General features: G+C 37.2%; 1 long non-coding RNA gene across 1 annotated transcript; it reads right to left on the bottom strand.

The window, feature by feature from the left end:
- Positions 1–6,652: 6,652 nt before the first annotated feature.
- Positions 6,653–12,795, bottom strand: LOC124460268. The gene is made up of 3 exons (XR_006954192.1): positions 12,681–12,795; positions 12,409–12,622; positions 6,653–7,450 (listed from the first exon to the last, which is right to left on the bottom strand). It is a non-coding gene; the product is annotated as an uncharacterized LOC124460268 (long non-coding RNA).
- Positions 12,796–16,381: the final 3,586 nt, after the last annotated feature.

The following is a 16,381-nucleotide window of genomic DNA, read 5'->3' on the forward strand; positions in this document are numbered from 1 at the left end:
GATGTAATAATTCTTTATGTTGTTTTAGGATTATTTCTTTAAATTGTGCAAACGTTTAAAGGTCCTCTAACTTAATGCTAGATTTCGAGGTTTTTGTATTTGCGTTTGGTTGTATTATTTCGATAAAAGCTTGTTGGAATATGGGAAAATCTTGTTCATTATGAAAATATAGTACAGTGTTCTTACTGCAAAGATATCTTATGATTATATCCCTTGCGTAAGCATTGGTCATTTCTTTGTATGTTATTTTTATGTTTGTTTTGTAAAAGTAAGTTGTTGTTTCTGCTTTGTCTTCTGAACCTCTAATGAATTCTATTTGTCTGTTGTAATAATTAATGGGTCTTTCTACTATTGGAATGTAGTTTTCATTATCCTCGTGAGCACTATGTATTGTAGCTGCTGTGCTTTCTGTTGATCGTAAAAAGTTTTCATCTATTTTAACTGTGGAAAGGGCATCTGCTACATGATTTTCTTTGCCAGGTAAATATTTAATTTTGTAATCAAACTCATTTAGTCTTACTTTCCATCTTTGAAGTTTCATATTTGGTTCTTTTATATTGTTGAGCCATACTAAAGGCTTATGGTCGCTTAGAATCTCGAACTTTCTACCGAAAAGGTATGGCCTAAAATATTTGGTTGCCCATACAATAGATAGTAATTCCTTTTCTATGGCTGAATAATTAAGTTCGTGTTCGTTAAGTGTTCTACTACCATAAGAAAAAGGTCTATGGTCCTGTGAGAGGAACGCACCTAAAGCTATGTTGCTAGCATCTGTGGTTAGGAAAAATGGTTTTTTGAAATCGGGATATGCAAGTATAGGATCATTCATAAGGAAATATTTTAATTTTTCGAAGGATGAAATATAATTTGGGTCGTTTATATTTATTTTAGCTCCTTTCTTTAATCCTAGAGTTAAAGGTTTTGCAATATGTGCAAAGTTGGGTATAAATTTCCTGAAGAATCCGCATAATCCTAAGAATGATTTGAATGATTTTCTTTTGGAGTTTTGGGTATCGGAAATTTTTGAATTGCTTTGACTTTATCTGGGTTAGGTTTTATACCTTCTGTTGTTATTATATGACCAAGGAATGCTGTTTCCTTTTTCATAAATTCGCATTTGTCGAGTTGGAGATTAAGATTAGCTTCTCTTAGTTTGTTAAATACCTTTCTGAGTGATAGTATGTGTTCCTCCAATGAAGTGGAGTACACAATGATGTCATCCAGATAAACAAGGCAATCCTTATAAATAAGGTCTTCCAAAAGATTATTCATGCATCTTTGGAATGTTTTCGGGGCATTTTTAAGACCAAATGGCATACGTGTGTATTCGTAATGGCCATGTTTAGTGGAGAAAGCTGTTTTTGCAATAGATTCAGGATCCATTTGAATTTGATGAAATACCTTAGCTAAATCAATGGTGGTAAAGTATTGGCATTTTCCCAGTTTGTCGAGAATTTCGTCCATGACTGGAATTGGAAATTTGTCATCTATTGTGACTTCATTTAGATTTCGATAGTCAATGACTAATCTGAATTTTTGTTTCTTGGAAGCATCTCCTTTTTTTGGAACGATCCAAATGGGTGAACAGTAGGGGGAATTCGATTTTCGAATGATACCCTGTTCAATCATTTCATTTATTTGTTTGTTGACTTCCATATCAAATGTTTGGGGATATTTGTATGGTCGTTTATAGATTGGGTCCTCATGTTTTGTATGAATAGAGTGCTTTATTGTACTCGTGAAAGTCAAATTTTCACCTTCGCGATACTGAATGTCACTGAATTCGTACAAGACCTTTTTTAGTTTTTGAGTTTCTTCGTTGTTTAAGTGGTCGAGTCTATACTCATTGCTTTCTATTATTTCGTTTTCAATCGCAAAATTTGTTTCCGGGTCCCTTTCTGTGGGTGGGTCCAAAACTTCTATGTTTTGTTCTTCTTCTATTTCTTCAACATCTCTAAAATAAAATGTATAGTTTCCTAATTTTGCGTATTCTTCTTCATAATTTATTTGTGCTTTGCAGGCTTTCAGGAAAGTTCTGCCTATCAACATGTCGTATTTACTTGAAAATTTATGGATATAAAATTTTTGTTCTGTCGGACAAAGTTTGCTGGGTGCAAGGAAAATAATTTCTTTTAGTTCTACTGCTCTTTCAATCATGTGAATTTTGGAATCTCCTAAATAGGTTTTGAAATTAAAAAAGTTTTCGGACATTATATTAATTGAAGAGCCTGAGTCGACTACACATCTCAAAGGTTTATTGTTCATCATTATTCTGATGAAGGACTTGTCTCTATCTCTTCTTCCGATTGATCCGAGGCATTCTGATGAAAATTTTCGGATGTGTCCATTTTGCTAATTCCACTATTACTTTCTCTTTGCCTTTTTGTAGGCTGGTTTGCTACATTATTCTTTGAATAGTTGTTTTGCTGTTGACTATTCATTGGATTTTGAGCCCTGTCAATATTTAATTTTTGTTGAAATTCTTGGAATAGTTTTTGGTTTTGTATTGTATCTGATTGTTTTGTTTGAGACGGAGTTGTACTATTGGGTACAAAAGTTTTTCCACCTTTTTGATTCTGATTTTGGCTTTGATTTGATTTTCTTATTTCTGTTATACTATTCTCGTAAAACCCTTCTCTTTGAGCTACTTGCTTCAATTTGCTGACTGTGGTTATATCGTATCTAGCTAACGTCATAAATAATCTATCGGGTAATTTTTTGTTTATTACGTCTTTTATAGTGTTATTTAACGCATTTGTATAAAGAGCGGTGTTATTTGCATCGTTTTCTAGACTTAATTTGTTTGTTATAATATAGGACTTATCTTCTAATTCTGTTACAAACTTACGAAGATTTCCTGCATAGTTGGTGTTGTAGAGGCGTCGAAGAAGTTCCTCACAGGGGGTCTGCGTCTTTAATTCATTGATGAGGAGTGTCCTTAGTTCCGGCCAGGTGTTGGCTTGTCCAATTTGTGAGAGCCGTTGTGCTTCTCCAGTGAGCTGCATCTCGATTGCACTGAACAATATGTTATGCTGCCTTATATCATGGGTTGGATATAGGTGCATAATAAAATCTATCCTCCTTATGAATGACGTCAGATTCTCTGGAGCTCCATCGTAATTTGCCACCTGTCTTAACGAAGACAGTGCTTGATTGAGGTGGGCTTCGGTGAGTTCTACAGCCATTTTATTTCTTCTTTTTTATGTTTTAGTGGTGTTTTATTTTTTTTGATTTTCTGGGTTTTAGTGATGTTTTGTTTTTTTTTTTTTTTTCTGGGTTTTAGTGATGTGTTGTTTTGTTGATCTTCTGATTTATAAAAGGTAGGGTCAGCTAGCACGTAAGTTTGCTATTTTGACATATCCACGTTTGCTATTTTTAATGTAAGAGCTTCCATTAACTTTGGTAACACAATTGCCTCTACCTTAAGATGTCTTTTCCAGGGATTTCGCGTCTTTACATCTATTTTTACCTTATATTTTGATTTTTTGGCTTTTATTGAGGACACGCCACTTATTTCCGTATTTTGTTCAATTTTAGGTAAATTTAATATTCGAGCGGCCTCATCGGACAAAATGGTGCTCTGTGAACCATAATCAATAAGGGCTCTTAGAGTCTTATATCCCCCATTTACATTTTTTACTTGTATTACAGCTGTGGCCAACAGTGTTGGTTGTGCCGTTACACAAGTATTAATACTCTCCTGTTTTTCTTCAAAATGGAGTAAGGTATGGTGTCCCTTACTTCACAATGAACAGACCATTTCATTAGTGCACACTTTATTGCTTGAATGATTCAAGCATCTTGTGCAAAGCTGTACTTTTTTGGCTGTTTCATACCTACGGAAGTAGGTGTCAATCCTTTAAACTTATAGCACTTATACGCTTTATGCCCGGCAATTTTGCAAATCGGACATTTAGTTTCGAATTCCGCATAATTTAAAACAGTTTGTAACGGTTTTTTCTCTTCTTTGCTCATGGCACTTAACGAGCAATATCTTTGCTCCAAGTATTCCATGACATCAGATAGCTTTTGAATTTCCCTTGTTTTTCTAATTTGGCTCTCATACAATTGTAGAGCCTCTCTATCAAATTTTCGAAGTATGTGTTAAGCGAATATTACGTCAACTTCATCGGATAAATTTGCTTTTATTTTAATTAAGTGTATTGACTCATTAACTATGTCAATCACTCCTTTTACACTTTTTGCGGATTCATTGTTGATCATCGGTAAATCAACGTTCCGACTTAATTGTTCGGAAAATACCCTCCGATTATTTTCATACCGCATGGTTAACAGTTCCCAAGCGGCACTATAGTTGTCAGCTGAACCTGACCTCAGATGAGCTACCATGCTCCTTGTTTCCCCTTTTAACGCGGATTTTAAATAATTAAACTTGAGAGCAAGACTTAAATCTTCTCTTTTTTCAATAAATTCTCTAAATAACTCCACAAACAGGTCCGATTCTCTAGCCTCTCCAGCAAATGTGGGTACCTGAATCTTTGGCAACACCGGTAGTTCGCCTCTCACGGTAACATTCTCACTCTTACAATTTTCCCTATTGTTCATTTTCGTTTCTAGCATTGACAATGAATTTCGGACATCAAATTGTAAATCATCCGTAATATTCTTAAATTTTGCATCATTTGTTAACACTTGACATGCCTGTAATTTCTCCCATAAATAGTTAATTTTATTAATATATAATATCCATGTCCCATTGCCTGTTGACTTCAACTCTACTACCTCCAAATATTCCTGGAGCTGTCGGACTCTATCCAGAAATATCTCCTGGTTAACCTTAGGGTTTTCATTACTGGAGGTCGCATTTCCGCGCGACTCTCCTATGCTATCATCAACTATCTCTGACATGTTTGCCTCCGCTTCAACGCACACCGACTTACTAGTGCGTGGTTTTTCTGCCTCTATAATTTTGCTATAATTTTGGCAACTATCGTTAATGCTTCTTCATGTATTTTATTTCTGAAATAATCATGATCGAAATTTGGAGCAGTTTGGATCAATTAGGTATCCATTGATTCCTTATCTGTTTTACTTCCTCTACAACTTTGCTAGTTATGTTTGTAGGATCTAGTGCTTCTAACTGCATTAACCTGGTATGTAACTCTGCCTGCTTCTCCAACACTTTTGCAGCCTTATTAGTGAACATTTTAACTTATGCGTATATTTGGATTATATAATGATAATAATACAATATGAAGTACTTATGACTATTTTAATTTATATCTTATCTGATGATCCTGTTCGCTGCTGCTTGTCCGCCAATGGGTAGAGTTCGCCGTTTTTTTTTTTATTGTTTCGTCGCTCAGCTGCAGTTGTCCAGGGCCTATGGGCTCAGGCGGTACCGGTGCCGGTCATCGCACCAGACTTCCTTCTATTGGCAACGTATGTTCTTCAGCGGCCTCTCCTTTGCAACTATCTTGTTGCTCTGCTGCTGTTGGTAGTTGCCGACTTGCAACTACATATAGTCTATATATAAATTAAACACAATCTTAGTCGCATAAAAAAAATAAAGTTTTATTTGAATTTATTTAATATTGAGTACACATTTGAAATCTATCTTTTTACTGAAAGACTTTGTGACTACTAGACTGAGCTAAGATCGCGGAGTTCTAACGAAGTGACAAGTTTTGTACTAGGATTAGAGACTGAATTGTGTAGATCGATTATGTTTGAATGAAACCTCTGATTTTGGACGTCGATGGTGACAGCGACGCTTGTTGAGTCCAATGGTCCAACGCGAGCGTGGAATCTGTTTATCATGAAATTGATTTGGGCGATGTGATGGCTGGTGCACCGAACATGATGCTTATTGCCGAATTGATTTATGGGATTGGGCGGCTTGCCGTCTGATGTACCGAATTTGACACCATTACCCTAGGAATGTTTAGTCTGGCGATTGTGTGAAGACGATTGTGGTGGTGAAGCATATCTGGTCTTAACTCCTCCCCTCTTAAGTGCGGACGTCCTCGGTCGCTACCATATATTGTACGGGTGTAACCGGCATTACTATTGGTGGACTGCTTTCTTCTGGCCTGTGGTTGTATTTCTTCTTGATCACCCAGTATATGATTGCTGCGATCGCTAAAATTGCTATGACGATCCAATAGGATGATGAAATTATGACATTGTCGGTCTGGATTTTTTTCAGGCTGTTCGTGTTATTCAAGTGCAGTTCTTTGATCATCTCCAGAGATAGGGTTTCGCCTTGGTGCTGTTTGTCCGATAATAGTTGAAGTAATGGAGGTTGGACTTCTACTTCACGCTTTGTCTTCATGATGTACCACGAATCATCAATGTTGATCGTGGCATTCTGCGATTGTATTATAAAAGTTCCGTCCAAAGTAAGGTTTTCTCCATCGACGTTGATGATACCCTTGAATTGGTTTAGCAAGATCGTGCCAGGAGCTACCTCCGAGTGTGATTTCACATGCTGATTGTTAGTTGTTGGCCAAGTTGGTTTTTTCCTGTGAAAATACGCTCCTATGCATTTGCTATTTTTAAGTCAATCAAATCTTCCAGTTTACATAATATTTTGTTGTTTTGATTTTTACATTTATTCTTATTAGCTAAACCAAAGTATTGTTTATTACATTTTAATATGTGATTATAATCTATTTTTTCGATTGTTTTTCCATATTTTATGGGTAATGCCATGATTTTTTTACATTGTTCTTTAATCACCCTAGGTATGCTGACAATATAAAGAAGAGCTCTGCCATCTGAAGCGACACTTACTTCAGCAAATTCTATAAGCTCTTCGATATTTACAAACGTTAGGCTTTCCTCAGCATATGTTTCGATAATATTTATTTCTGCTGGTGATAAGATCAAGGAATTTATTGTGTTGGCTTTAGCCCAATCTATTGCATAAATGATATTTGTGATTTCTTCTCTTAAGAGACTCAGTTTGAATTTTGTTACTTCTATTTCTTTTACTTTTTCATCTGTTTCTGGTTTGCTTTTATGTAATAAGGTGTTAGTTATCTTAATTAAATCGTTTATCTTATTTTCTACTAGTTTATTGATTACTACTTGTTTGTTATTATTTTTGAGCTGTTCATTGATTTTGTCGATTACAATTTTGTGATCCTGGTGATCTGGGGTACCCGCGAGCCACTTCCACGCTGTTCCAAGTATGTCAAGAGAGCGTTTAACTCTGAACTTTATAGGCTTTAATCTTTTGATCTCATTTTCAATTCGGGTTATTTCGTAAATAAGGAAAGGGTAATACGGGTTTGTTTTCGTTGAATTTCGTACGACCTCTTTTAACACCTACAATGCCTGTTGATACATTTCTACTTCTACAACGTGTATAATTTTGAACGTTCCATTCTGCCTCGCTGCCATCCCAGTTTCCAGCATTACTACTCTCGATTTTGAGTAATCCAAGATAGTCGTATGTCCCCAACAGACAGGTATCAATATTAACCTGTCGAAGATGGATATTGGTCAGTATTTCAACTGGTTCTTATGTACTATCCTGCCTGACAATGTTTTAACTTTTGTATTCAAATCTTCAGCTACTATTTCTTTTTTATATCTTGATGTTAATTTAGAACCCAATCTCTTATTGATTTTGACGTAAATTATTTCTCGTGGGTCATAAATTTTTATGGGCTCTTTGTTTTGGTTATGGTATTGTAAATCTGCAAGTTGTTTGTCTGAAATTCTCTTTGAGGTTTTTTCTCTTTCCAATGCTAGCTTTTCTGGAGAGTGTTTCAATTCTAAAGCAAAAAAGTTTCTATCGGTTTTTTGTTAGTTGTACTGTGAATAGTCCTATTGTATTCATCTACTGCTCTGAATATTAGGTCTTCAAATTCTAATTCCGGATGCTCAATCTTTAGGCATCTCATTAATTCCGTGAATGTGGAATGGAATCTTTCTACCTGACCATTGCTAGACGAAGTATACGGTGGTGTTGTGTGTACATTTATACCCAGTTGATCGTTCAAAAGGAATTTTATCGAAGCGGAATTTAACGATTTTTCATTGTCCATTACTACTGTTTTTGTCGCGCCAAAGGCTACCAATAACTCCCGTAGTGGTACCTTTAAATGTTCCGCTGCTTTTGAATTCACTAACTTTATTTGTGCGTATTTTGAAAATTTGTCTATTGCCGTTAAGATGATTTTGTTTTGAGTCGAGTAAAGGTCTATGTGGATTATTTCTCCTGGATAACATGGTATGGGTGTTGATTGAATCTCTTGATTTGGGGGGTGTCTTTGGTATTTAGAAAGTTTGCAAGTTTGGCATGCTTTTACTATTGTTTCTACTTTTTTCCTCATTCCTGGAAAAAAAACTTTAGATAAAATCTGTTTTTTGTTTTCTATTGCGTTTCTATGGGCTCTAGTATGTTCTTTGGTTATGATTTCCTGCTGCTCACTATTCTCGTGGACATCCGTAGTTTGGATCTGCGTAAACCTAGCTTTATAATTCCTAAAATGTTCTGGAAATATCAGCTGAATTTTTCCCATGATACTTTCTGAAGTGAAAATACCATTCACTATCCTAGGATCTAATTTTGCTTTTAGGATTTCTACGAGATCACTTTCCGAATAGTTTCTTCGAACTACCGTGTGTCTGTGATAGGTGGGAAATGGTAACTCTAATGTCGTGTTTTCGTTTTCGCCTGTGAGAAGTATTAACTGATTTTTAAATACATTGATAGGAATCTCCATAGTCGGTACTAGTTCGTGCCCTGAGCTTTCATCACTATGCATAGTAGCTGCTGACGTACTACTGGCATTTATGCTGGTAGGATTTCTCGAAAGTGCGTCTGCTACTACATTTGAGCTACCCTGTTTATACTTCAACTCGTAGTTGTATTCTTCTAAGTAACTCTTCCATTTTTTTAGCTTCGTGTTGTTGTTTTTAGGACTAAGCGCATAGGTAAGCGGTTGATGGTCTGTATAAATGGTCACTTTTGATTTCCCATAAAGGTACATTCTCAATTTTTCTAAGGCCCATACTATGGCTAGCATTTCTCTTTCATTCGTAGCGTAATTTTCCTTTGTCTTAGACAATGCTCTGGATATGAATGTGATCGGTCTGCCATTTTGTTCTAATGAGGCACCTATCGCTATATTTGAGGCATCCGTGGTCAGATGAAATTCTTTACTGAAATCGGGGTATGCTAGTAATACATCCTGTGAAACTAGTGCATTCTTAACCTTTCCAAAAGAGTCCAGTTCTTCCTTGCCAAAACGAATTTCGATTTTGTTGGAGACATTCTTTTTCGTTCTCCCGTGTTCGCCACGCAGTAGATTTGTGAGGGGTCTTGCTAGCTTCGCGAAATCCTTAATAAACCGCCTATAATAACTAGCTAAGCCCAAGAAGGATCTCAGTTGCTTCAAGTTTCTTGGTGTAGGGAAATTTTTTATAGCTTGTACCTTTTCTGGGTTGGTTTTAACGCCTTCGCTCGTTATTACTACTCCTAGGAAATCAACGCTATGTTTTAAAAATTTACACTTGTCGACTTGCACTTTCATGTTTGCTTCTGCTAAGGTAGAGAATACCTGGGCCAGATGGCTAAAATGTTCCTCCTCTGTTTTGCTGAATATTATGATGTCGTCGATGTAAACGTAGCATATTTTCCCTATATGTTTTCTTAAAATATCGTCGAGAGCTCTTTGGAATATAGCTGGGGAATTTTTTAACCCGAAAGGGAGTCTGGTGAATTCATATTTTCCTCCGTTTATAAAAAATGTTGATTTTTCTATGTCGGATTCCTTTAAAGGGATCTGATGAAATCCACTCTTTAAGTCAAGGACGGAGAAGTATTTGTTGTTGCCCAATTGAGCAATCATTTCTCCAATTTCTGGGATAGGGTATTTATCCGAGATGGTGACTGAATTTAATTTTTTGTAGTCGATGACCATCCTGTATTTCTTTTTTCCCGAACTGTCGCTTTTTTTTTGGGACGATCCATACAGGAGAGCCATAGGGCGACCGTGAGGGTCGTATTATACCATCTTTTAATAGTTCTTGGATTTGCTCTTCGACTACTTCCTTCAAGGAGGCTGGGTACGGGTAGTGTTTTGAGTAGACTGGAGTGTCTGACGATGTTCGAATTTCACCTTGGACATTGGTAGCATAAGTCAACCTCATGTCCGGACTTGCAAATAACGATTTGTATTCCTCTTGGAGTGCTTCTAGCTTTAACTTTTGATGACCCGATAATTGATCTGAGTTGATCGTGTGGACCTGCTGAGCTCGCATCTGTCTCACTTTAACAACATGAGAGTTGTTGACTTGTAACAAATCTTTTCCTACATCTATAATGGCATTTAATTCTTTTAGTGTGTCATTGCCTAGAATTCCATGAAACGATTTTAAATTTGGGAGTAGAAAAAAAATTATAGGTTTGTTAGGTTCGTTAAAGAGACCCAGGTGGACATGCTCCGTAATCAGGATGCGTCCACTTACAGTATTCGCGTAGAATTTACGCTCATTTGGCTTTATGTTCTTGGCTATCTCGGGTTAAATATAGTTTTTATTTGATCCGGTATCTATTAAGAAATTGTATGCTGTTCCGTCTTTGTCCCGGACTACAAAGTACGGCAAAGAGGAACACTTCATCCTAAAAAATTAACCGTATCCTCAATTTGTGGGTAAGGATCCTGTACTGTAGGTTGTGTTGTTTCTCTATCTTGCGGACTTAATTCGGACATACCACCTTGAGTGGTGGGGTATTCTTGTTGTTGTTCATACTCCGAAAATTGTGAGTATGGGACTGTTTGAAAATAGTCTTCCTGTTCTTGGTATCCGGACAACTGAGCTTCGGTTACATTGACTTGAAAGTCTTCTGGTGGTGGGGCACTGTATTGCCCGTCCTGTACCTCGGCTCCGATGTGGAACTGTCTTTGGACTTTGTTTGGGAGATTCGTATTAAACGGATTTACTCTCTTTAATAAAACTGGTTGTGTAGGATTTATGTTTGGTCTATTCATGTAGTTCACGTTTTTAGTCATTATAGAACCGTCCACTTCCATAGGTGTAGGCTTGGGTTGAGGCTTTGGGGCGAGAGGTCTAGGTGGTGCGTTAAAGAAGGTTTGGTTACTGTTACGGAAGGGGATATTTTGGTGAATACCATGATTCTGTGGGAAATTGGTTTGAGGTGCGAAAGTATTTTGAGTCTGCCTGGGGTTGTACCAGTTCATATTGTTGTACGGTTTAGGGGGAAGTACCGGAGGGTATGACCACTGTGGGGGGACGTTAATTCTGGTGTATTGTTCTATTTTGTGTGTTAGGTTTGGACGAGGGTGCTGATAACCTGAGCCGATCGAGTTTTTAGTGTGCTTATTGGTTAAGTCTTCTATCATCTGCAACGCATGTTTCAAGTTAAGTGGTTGCGCTAGACTTATTCTATCCGATAGATCACCGTTCAGGCCCCTAATGAAGGTATCTAGGGCTCTGTCCCTTATCTGTTTTGACAAGATTGCCATGACCTCAGGACCGTGTCCCATGTTTTTCATTTGGCTGATAATTAAGGACATCTGATGGTTCACTGCAAGGTAAAACTCGTGGATTGTGCTATTCCTCTGACTCATAGAAAATAATTGATATTCTAGTGTTCCCAAGTCTCGTCTGTCTGAATATTCCTCTAGAAGGCATTTCGAGATTGCCTCCCAATGTAACGCGGTGTCATTCACCTTTAGTACTATGTTCGCATGTCCTGTAATTTTATCTCTAACCGTTAGTAAAATCGCGAAGTATTTTGGCGTTCCTTGCAAAGGAGCAAAGGCATCCATTACACGCGAGGTTGAAGCGAACCAAGTTGTAAATTCTGCTGGATTACCAGAGAATTCTTTTAGACCTTTCACTAAGTCTGGAACTTTATCTACCTCATTCCAATTATCTTGTAAATTTAGAGTTAAGTCTCTGCATTCTGAGGTTACTGGCTGGGCCAGCTTCATTTGTTCGATATAAGACCCCATTCTTGCTGCTAAAAGACTATCAATGGCTGCATCTAAACCTTGTATGGATATAGCCTCTATATTTCTGTTCGCGGCAGCTGAGGTTGACGCACTCTGCGACTCTGTCGTAGGGCGACCTCCTGGCTGAAGGATTGCGGCTTTTACCCAACTGTCGTTTTCAGGCATTTTCGATTTCAAAAGAGATTAATTCACTTCAAAAAAAACAAACGCTTGCACTACGCGTCGAATAATTATTCGAAAGACAAGAAAATTTGTTCGCGACGCGATACCGTTTAGAAAAAAATTTTTGAATGGAAATGGCTTTTTTTTTTGTTAGTAGAGGTAATTATAAATGTTAGTTAGTTTTTCCGTTTCTTATGATGCTAATTCGTTTCTGGTTTTGATTTTTCTCTTAAATATTATTTCTTTCTTTTCTTCGTTTTAGTTTTTCTTAACTTTTAACTTAACTTACATTAGAATAATTTTCATTTCGGTGCTTGTATTGGTTGGTTGGTAGGGGTACTCGCTTTTCCCACGTTGAGGTACTAACGCTCCGAATCCAGACACTTGTTGTACCAATTTTTCCTCCGAACGGATACTAGAGGAATGCAGCGATCAGTTTTTGTTATAACCCCGTCTGACCTCAGCGAAGTTTTGTTGGCACTGCGTATATTTCGGTTATCGTTCTAAAGGCGTATTTATTTGCGTTTACTTTGATTAACACTTATCACAATTGCCGTTTACTTCACTTGATCAACTTTTAAACGCGGGGTCCCTGCTCAGGCGCCAATTAAACACAATCTTAGTTAGTCGCATAAAAAAATAAAGTTTTATTTGAATTTATTTAATATTGAGTACACATTTGAAATCTATCTTTTTACTGAAAGACTTTGTGACTACTAGACTGAGCTAAGATCGCGGAGTTCTAACGAAGTGACAAGTTTTGTACTAGGATTAAAGACTGAATTGAGTAGATCGATTATGTTTGAATGAAGCCTCTGATTTTGGACGTCGATGGTGACAGCGACGCTTGTTGAGTCCAATGGTCCAACGCGAGCGTGGAATCTGTTTATCATGAAATTGATTTGGGCGACGTGATGGCTGGTGCACCGAACATGATGCTTATTGCCGAATTGATTTATGGGATTGGGCGGCTTGCCGTCTGATGTACCGAATTTGACACCATTACCCTAGGAATGTTTAGTCTGGAGCTTGGCGGTGCCTTCTATGATCGTGCCGATGCTCATTACGTCGATGCTCATTACGTCAGTGCTCATTATGATAACTCTTGAATGTTCTCTATGGGTGTAGTGTGAGTGTGATTGTGATGGTGAAGCATATCTGGTCTTAACTTGTATGTTTTAAGTATGTATGATGATTTCTGGGAATAGGAAAGAGTCGATGCCACGTCTTCTTTCCTGGGTCTCGTTCCCAAATTTAGTGACCAGGGTGTTGGGTTGGTAACTCTCGCACCTGCTTTACTTTAACAACATGAGAGTTTTTGACATATAATAAATCTTTTCCCACATCTATAATGGCATTTAGTGTATCATTACCTAGGATTCTTAGGTAATGGGTTTATTAGGTTCGTGGAAATGGCGTTCGCGTGAAACTTGTGCTCGTTTGGTTTTATATTTTGGGTTTTTCATGTTGGACGTAATTTTTGTTTGAGGCGGTATCTATGAAAAAGTTGTATACTGTTCCTGCCCTTTGCCCCGGACTCATCCTAAAAAGTTGACAGTGTCTTTAATTTGGGGTTATTGAGTATCTTGTGTTACGGTTTTCTTTTCTTCTTTTTCCTGTGGAATTAAACCTGAAGCGTCACCTTGAGAGGTAAAATACTCTTCTTGTTGTTGGTACTCTGAAAGCTGAGAGAAGGACTAATTGGAAGACTCCTGGCCCTGATATTCGGCCACAATAAGTTAGACAAGTTAGGTTGTGGCTCTTCTTGAGCGGGAGTGGCGGCACCATTTGAGGGATCACCATTTGAGCCCCTAATGAAGGTCTCTAGAGCCCTGTTTATTATTTGTCTTGACATAGCTTCCATAATCTCAGGCTGAAGCCCATGTTCTTAGTGTGGTCTTGAATTAGAGTCATCTGCTTATTTCAAGGTTTGGGACTGAATGTTTTTGTTATAGTTGTTACCCCGAAAGATATTAATAACTCTCGTAAAGGTACTTTTAGGTCACTGTGAATAGTGCTACTAGCATTCTTTAAAGGTTTCCTAACAGTGCTTCAGCTACATTGTCAGAGCTACCTGGTTCATATTATAGTTCGTAATTTTATTCCTCCAAATAACATGTTTTAAGTTCACGTTGTTGTTCTTGGGACAGAGAGCGTATGTGAGCGGATGGTGGTTAGTGTGGACTGTACTGATCAATATTTTCGTTCGATGGGCTACTCTTGTTGCCACTTTTCTGGGGTCACACAGCAATCCTAGATTACATTAAGGTATGTTGAGTTAGAGAAAAGAAGTTGTGGAGAATTTATTCAAAACAAGTCCTTACCTTCGTGCCTTATGAAATAACGCGGATCGAGAAGAATTACTCAGACATACTCATTACTAGATGGAAATGGTTAGCGGGCACACCCGATCATAAAGATCACCAAATTGGGGTAGATTAAATCAACAACAGTCATAATCAATAACCTAATGGAAAATAAGATCAAATAATTTAATAAATCTAATAAAAACAATATTAATTAGAGGAAACACCGAAGCCAATGATGAAACAAAAGAATTTGTAATAACAAAATTTAGACATAAACTGTTAAGAGAATAAATCACAAACAAATTTGTAAATTTATTATTTTAAAAGTTTTTTTTTAAAAAGTAATAGCAAAAATAGACTATTTTATTTTGTAACAGTAAACACTTCGGGGTTTACAATAAAAGTATATGTAAATATCATAACAATAAGCCATTATGTAAACTGGAAGATTTGGTCGACTTAAAAAAACAGTAATTGTTTTAGATTTTTTTTCAAGAAGGAAAACCACAATGTAAAATAACTAATAATTAACATGTTAATCCGATTCGAAAATTGTAACAGGCACATTACGTATAATTCAATTCAAGCGAGACATGAACACAGATGGATAAAATAACACGATGAAAGGCAGATTCCTAATTTAGGCATGAAACACATCGATCACTATAGATGACCTTTCGTACGTCATGAGAATCAACCTTCAATGGAAAGGGGAGGCACTATCGTTGCAGATGATAAAAGAACTTCACGACAACAATACAGATAATTTGGGGAGAATCCAAATTAACAATTTCATCACGACTATTTTCCTTTGAATTATCAAACTGGTTCTTTCTCACCCTTCTGGCAGCCACTGTATTAACCTATCGAAAAACGATGACGTCATAAAAGAGAGGAAAGCAGTCCAGCAGCCGATACCTCAGTCTTTCCGGTTCAATCGCAATCATAGAGGAAGGAGTTAAGACTGAGAGTCCTAATGCCACTTAACATAGAGGGCATCCCTCCATACGTCGCGAGATCACCATTGGAGCGATTCTAGTTTCAACAACAGAAAGCTAGCCGCCAAACTAAGTAACATTCCCGCGCCATATTATTTCACACCCTCAAAGAATAGTGTCAGATTCAGTACATCAGTCACTTAGACGCGACATACCCAAATATTTCGACAATAATCAAAATAATGGTCACACGCACTTGTTGGACTATTGGTCCCATCCAACGCCACCGCCAGCGCCGACGTCAAGTGCCCAAGCCTTCATTCAAACATCATCGAAACTCAGCAAATCAGTCTTAAGCCTAGTGCCGAACAATAATCTAAATCAAGTAAAACCTTTGTCTTGCTATTTAACTGTTAGTCATATCTTCCAGTAAAGAATCAAATGTAATTAACATTAAGGATAATTTGAATAAAAATATCTTTATTTAAAAATGTTTAAAAATGGCTTGAAAATGGTATAACGAAAGGACAACGAATAGAAAGGGACAGGGCGATAGCTTGAAGGTTGCGCATGTGCATTGATGGATTTATGCATTGAGACATAGAAAATAAGTTTGGAACATGAAAAATATTATGGCCAAGTACTCGCATTTATGGCTTCTTCTTAAGGCATTTTCTCAACTCGGATACTCCCTCCGCGGTTTGTTGTAATTATAAACATCCTAGTTAGAATTGGTATGCCCAGTCTACGGATAAAATCACTAACTGCTCATGGCTTTCTTTATTTTTAAGTAGTAGCTTGTGTCGGCATGGCCAGTTTTGGGGTAAAATCCGAAATATATTTGTAGTGAGACTAGTAGTGGCTAGTCTTCGTTTAACATCCCTAATTTGCCACTGTATTATCATTTGCTCTTCGTCTGCTCTTTTCCCACCCTTGTGTAATAATTGTCCAAAATTTAGCAAGCAGAAACCTCTGCATCTTTATAAATTATTTGGTAAGGAACCCGTAGTAGTCA

This window comes from Drosophila willistoni (genome assembly GCF_018902025.1).
Source record: "Drosophila willistoni isolate 14030-0811.24 chromosome 2R unlocalized genomic scaffold, UCI_dwil_1.1 Seg167, whole genome shotgun sequence".
Lineage (NCBI taxonomy): Eukaryota > Metazoa > Arthropoda > Insecta > Diptera > Drosophilidae > Drosophila > Drosophila willistoni.